Raw genomic sequence first — 6458 nt, 5'->3', positions numbered from 1 at the left:
CGGTCAGAAGTGGCAGTGATGGAATGGGTCGAGAGGGCGGTGGCAAGTTGAAGGCTTGTGTTTGGGGGAGGGTAAATGAGGAAACTGTTCGAATTCACATTTATCCCGTGTGCTGTTCGAGGACCTAAGCCAGAATGTGTAGCGTTCCTCCTCCAGGCGTTGGGTGGTAAAGGTTTGGCAGTGGAGGAGGTCCGGGACCTGCATTTCTTTGACGGTGGAGGAGGGAGAGCTGAACTGTTCAGCCACGAGACGGTGAAGTTCGTGGGGGCAGGTTTCCCAAAGATGTTCTCGGAAATGATATGCAGGAAGGTGTCCTGTCTCCCTGATGTAGAGGAGACCACACTGGGGGCAACGGATGCAGGAGATGACATTAGTAGCTGTACAGGTGAATTTCTAACGGATGTGGAATGATCTCTTCGGGCCTTGGTTGGAGATGAGGGGCGTGGTGTGGGTGCTACTTTCATCTCTCTATTCATAGCAGTGAAACATGCCACTAGAGGGTTGTGGTCTGGTAGAGGGAAGTGTGGACATGAAGAGGGGGTCGTGGAGGGAATGGTCTTTTCGGAATGCTGGCAGGGCTGGTTAACGAAATATTTCTCTAGTAGTGGTGTCTATTTGGAGGTGGCATCAGTGGCAGGATATGATGCGTTTAATGTGGAGGTTGGTTAGGTGGAAGATGAGCACCAGGAAGTTCTGTCCTTGTTGCGTTGAGTGGCGTGGGGTTCAAGGGTCTTGGTGTGTGAAGTGGAGGAGATGCGCTGGACGGCGTTGTCAACCACGTGAGAAGGCAATTTATGATGGTGGAAGAAGGAGACCAACTGTGTCTTTCTGAGGTGTAATTGGTCATCCTGGGAACACATGTGGTGGAGGCGGAGGAATTGGGAATAAGGAATGGAGTTTTTACATGAGATAAGGTTGGAGGAGATGTCGTCTAGATACCTGTGGGAGGAGGTGAGCTTGTAGTATATGTCTGTAATTAGTCAGTCGCCAGAGACGGTGATGGAGAGGTCCATGAAGGTGAGGGAAGTTGCCAAGATGATCCGGGTAAATTTGAGGTCGGGGTGGAAGCTGTTGGTAAAGTTGGTGAGCTATTCAAGCTCCTCGTTGGAGCACCAAGTGGCGCCCATGCATTCATCGATGTAGCGGAGGAATAGGCGGAGGATAGTGCCTGTGTAACTGCGAAAGATGGACAGTTTCGCGTAACTGACAAACAGGCAGACATACAAATTCCCATGCGGATACCCATGGCGACCCGTTTTGACGGAGGAAGTGGGAAGATTGGAAAGATAAGTTGTTGATTGTGAGGACTAGTTCAGTCAGGGGGATGAGGATGTCTGTGATGAAGAAATGGAAGGCTTGCAGACTTCTGCCACGGCAGATGGATGTGTACAGGGACTGGATGTACATGGTGAAGATGACACATTGGGGGCCGGGGAAACGAAATTCATGGAGGAGGTGAAGTGCATAGGGGTGTCACGAATATTAATGCACATTTCCTGGACTGGGTAAGTAAGATTGTGACGAGGTAGGAAGAGATGATTCAGATGGGACAGGCGGAGGCTGAGGCAATAGGTCGATTGGGGCAATCGGGTTTGTGAATCAAAGGAAGGAGGTAGAATCGGGGAGTGCATGGTTCACGGACAGTGAGGTTGGAGGTTGTGGATAAGAGACGCCCAGAGGTGATGAGATTGTGGATAGTCTGGGAGATGATGGTTTGATGATGGGAGGAGAGGTCGTGATCGGGGTCAGTCGGAGGAGGTGCCTACGAGTTGGCACCTGGCTTCAGCTTTGTGCCTCTGTCCGACTCACGAGCCTAATTCCTGATGAATGGCTCATGCCGAAGTCGTCCATTCTCTGCTCCTCGGATATTGCCTGTCCTGCTGTGCTTTTCCAGTACAACACTCTCTACTCATTCATTATTATTGTCTCATTTCACACTATCTATCACGCTGTCTATTTGATGCTCGAGAACACTGTTCCCATGAACTATGACAAGATCTGCCAATTTGAAACAAAAACAGAAATTGCTGTAAAATCACAGGCACCATCTGTGCAGATGAATCACAGTTAACGTTTCACATCCACTGGGTCCGTCTTTCCACAGATGCTGCAAGACGTCCTGAAATTTTCTAGAATCGACTGTTTTTGTTTGATTTTCAACATCGGCAATTTTTTTCATTTACGTTTTCTTCTTTTCTGCCAATATAATTTGACTAAAGATTACGTTAAATGTTTTAAATATGACTGCGATGGAATGGCCAGACTTTACCAGCCCGCTTCTTTTATTTGGTGCACATGACCAATGCCTTTCCACTTGTTCATACCGCACCCTACAGCTGCACTGCATATAAATTGACAAAATTGTGGCATTTTCTCGGATTGATAATCAGGAGCGAGATTGTGTGAAATTGTTCAAAACGTAAGATAAACTGAGAGAATACGGGATATTAAACGGGAAACTGAAAGGGAAAGAGAGAACAGTGAATGACAATTTTTAGACAAAATTGAAATGGAATTGCTCCAGATTCAGAAAGTGTTTTCATCCACAAACATATCACAATGTGGAATGTAATTTTTAGGACAGCCAATGCAAGCAGATTGCAAAATCTTAGTTTTAAAGTCTTGCTGCAACTGTTTTGGTTTTAATGAACGCACACATGGGATTCAGTGCTGTAATGATCCCCTAAACTGGAGAAGGAAATCCTTGCCTTCAAGAATACGTCCGGAATGTTCACTGATTCATCCCAGTAATGGCAGGACTATCCTCTGGAAGCGTATGAGTAAAATCATTCAATGTTCCATGGAGTTTTGAATGAGTGGTGAAGGGAATGTCTCCATTGACAAATTAATCATTCAGTAGAATTCAATACAGGGACCCATGAAATGATGAACACATTGAAAAAGAACATGGACATACGATACACAATAGCTACGACAATTACTATGTGAAATCGTTTGATTTCAGATCCACTGTGGCCTTTGGTGATGACATTTACTGTCCAGAACCAGTCTGCACTGGAATGACTGGAGACACACTATGAAGTATTTGAACTTGAGTCGCCTTTAGAAATAGCTGAGGCTCACTCAGGGCACGTGGAGTTAGAGGTGTTGACCTTACAAACCTTTCAAACATTTCGTGGAAGAATAAAGGGAGTGATAGATAATTTTCGATCCTATGGAGATGATGTTCGTGAACTGGATAGATAATAATTTACCTTATTGGAGTTTATACATAGTGACGTCATATTTAAAAAGCAAAGAGTTCATAGTGTAACTGTAAGATCTTCAGGTCACCCTCAGTGGGAGCATTGTGTGTAATCCTTGTCCTCATTTTCCACCAAAAACATGTAAAGAGGTTAGAAAGGACACCGACGCTGTTTCCTGGATAGCAAGATATTAGAAAGCCAAGTGACGTTGTTTACTGAGACATAAAAATATCAGAAAGGATGCAAACGGGATGATGGAAAGAATGAGGGAGTTTATTCACGAGGTCTGGAAATGCTGGAGCAGAAACACCCAAGTTTGAAATCAACAAATGAGATTTTAACAGAACGTGAGGTTTGAACGACTAAATCAGGGAAATCCCCTCTTTCGAGTGAATCAATAACTTTAGTTAGAGCTTCAAAACATTAGTGAATGATTAAGAAAAGTTTGACAGAGAGTTTCTTTCAATCAATAGAGTTAGTTAAATCGTGAACGACTTTCCAGAAAGAAAACGTAGAAGCTGATTTCACAATGTTTTAAAAGATACACGAACAAACATACAATGAGGGAATTTACCATTGAGAAAAAGTCAGTGTTGTTGCGTAAGAATTTCGAATTTGGTTGACTTCAGACACAAAGACATTTCATGAAGACGTAGAACTGATTAAGATTGAGTAAAAAACGTTCATGGATTGGTAAGTTGTGGCGTGTTATTCAAGGTGAAACTCTGTAAATGGAGCTGATGTCCTAAAATAACAGCAGACAGAAGTTATATCCTAATGATAGGAATTGAATCGTCACTTGGATTTGCAACACCTACTTTAAAGATTCGACCACATTCACATGAAGTTATGTATATTTCGTACATTCTTTACTCCACCCAAGAAATGCACCAAGAAGACTCTGTTATTTTGTATTGTTAACCCTCTGTACTTCTCTGCAGCACGCCATTGAAGATAAAATATGCTCAGGCCAAAATTCAATTCAATACAATATTCAATCGGTCCTATGTGATTTTTCTTTTTTGATTATTGCAATAACCTTTGTGACTTTGCAACAAAATGCGTAACATGAAACCAGTTCAACATTTATTTTCTTGAAATTTAAAGCAATGGGAAACGGTATCCACCTGCTGAACAATCACCTTTGGCTCTCTCTCCACATATGTCTCTTCACGTTTTAAATATTTGCGGTATGTTTGTTGATCAAGGAGTCATTATCCAAAAAAGGTCATTTCTCAATCCACAAACACGGGTATTTTCCCAAAAACTTGGCTTTGCTCAATATCACCTTCTATCCGTACCCCTCAAGACAATGAATATTTGAAGCTGCTCCATGTGAGGCTCAAACTTAAAACTTCAGCGCAGCACAGCCCACTATACTGGCACAGAGATACCATGCACTGTCACCTGCATCACAGGAACAACACATTATTGCTTATCTCCACATTCCTGGTTGTACCTTAACGTTTGGCAAACCGAAGTTCTCTGATTCCATGGCTAGTAACGGGGATTAAACGATCATCTTAACATGTAGTTCTGACCCCGAGTGAGGAAAATGGTGAGCTGCTCATTGCAAAGATGGGTAGATTTTTGAAATATATAATTGCAACATTTGCCTTCACTAACCAATGAACATTTTATTTTGTTTTTAATTTGTAGAAATCTTAAAATCTTCTTCTTTAACAGACTCAATGACAGATCTCCATTGTGTCTCTGGTATCAAGTTCCAAAGTGTAAAACCACTCTGAATTCTTCCACCACAGTCCGCTTTTTGGTAGTGTTCCAGTTGTGGGAAATGCACTTCCCCGTGTGTCAACTGCTGCTCCCAGCATTCTCTCTAACACTGCACTCATTTTCCTTCTGACATTTTCTCACTGTGTTGCTATGATCATACTTGGTGTTGCATGGCCTAGGAAAATGATACAGATCAAGGTTTTTGCATTGTTGAATTCAATTGTGTGTTTAGTCTTATTTAGGATTTTGAAAGTGTCTGTTCTGTACAGAAGTGCTGGTCAAAAACATCTGAGCAGAAGAATGGTGTTCCGAATAATGACATTAAGCACTATGCACTCTCCTCCAGTGCACAGTGGGAATGCCGTTGCCCCACAACCCAGAGGTCAGACCATAGTCTTGGGACCGTACTGTGCTATTTAGCATTTCACCAAACCAGGGAGAAATATCTGCTGTTCTGCATAATTTACGCAATTCACTTATTTATAAGTTCATGCACATGTGCATATATGTGACGAGGTGGCCGAGAGGTTAAGGCGATGGAGTACTAATCCATTGTGCTCTGCACGCGTGGGTTCGAGTCCCACTCTCGTCGCTGTTTTCAATGTTGCTATTTTTGCATGCTCACACCTGTCTTATTTAAACTGGAACACCAATGGTCAATTTATATGCATCGACGCTATTATAAAATCTCAAAGAATAATTTGAGTCAGTTGCTTAAACTGCATTGAAACGTAGATCGCATTGGGATAATGAAAAGTAACGCGATTTTCTTTTTCAAGTCAAGCTGCTGTGACCTTTTATCATATGAAAGAGATGCAGGAAAACCAAAATACAAGAGATGCGAAGGGCATGTTTATGTAATGGGATTCTTAATGACTGTTTTGTCAAATGAAATCTGGAGCATGTTGAGTAGAAGTTAGTCATCTTGGTGAGAAGAGTACAGAGAGACAACACAAAATAATGGAAATATTTCAAAAGGGGCAGGGCGTGGGGGTTGGGGCACCGAGAACTGGCTGAAAATGCACAGTAAAGAATTGCAGATATGGGTGCCATGCATGGATACGGAGAGACTTACACATTGGTCTCTCCCTCGCCCGTTGCTCTCGCCATTGATGAAGGCTGGACACAAGACACAGATAAACACAAGATGTGGGAAGCAAGCTCCAAAACGTTATGCACACACTGGATGCATCACATTGAACAATGAACAACTGGAGAAGTAGCATGTTCACTGCAGGGACTGAACCTAAACTGTGGATCAATAATCGCAAATTCATGCAGCATTAGCATGAAAAATGATTTAGTGTGTCTTTATACGCATGTCATTAACAGACGTTTCGTTCTAATACCGTGTGGTTGAAAGAAGAGGACACCACATGTCAAGATGGATGACAAAGTAACCAAGTTTGCTTTGAAATTGAGATCTATGTCATCATTGTACACAGTGGACAAGTTCATTTTAAATAATACAAACCACATTCCCTCACCTGGAATAAAAGTGTGATTACATTTCAAACA

The 6458-nt window shown here is 42.4% G+C and overlaps 1 non-coding gene across 1 annotated transcript; it reads left to right on the top strand.

Annotated features, from left to right (window-relative positions):
• The first annotated feature begins 5450 nt into the window (after positions 1–5450).
• On the top strand, positions 5451–5532 carry trnas-acu (transfer RNA serine (anticodon ACU)). The gene has a single exon. It is a non-coding gene; the product is annotated as a tRNA-Ser (tRNA).
• Positions 5533–6458: the final 926 nt, after the last annotated feature.

This window comes from Hemiscyllium ocellatum, unplaced genomic scaffold (assembly GCF_020745735.1).
Source record: "Hemiscyllium ocellatum isolate sHemOce1 unplaced genomic scaffold, sHemOce1.pat.X.cur. scaffold_1295_pat_ctg1, whole genome shotgun sequence".
NCBI classification, from domain to species: domain Eukaryota; kingdom Metazoa; phylum Chordata; class Chondrichthyes; order Orectolobiformes; family Hemiscylliidae; genus Hemiscyllium; species Hemiscyllium ocellatum.
This window is presented reverse-complemented; position numbering and strand designations above follow the sequence as displayed.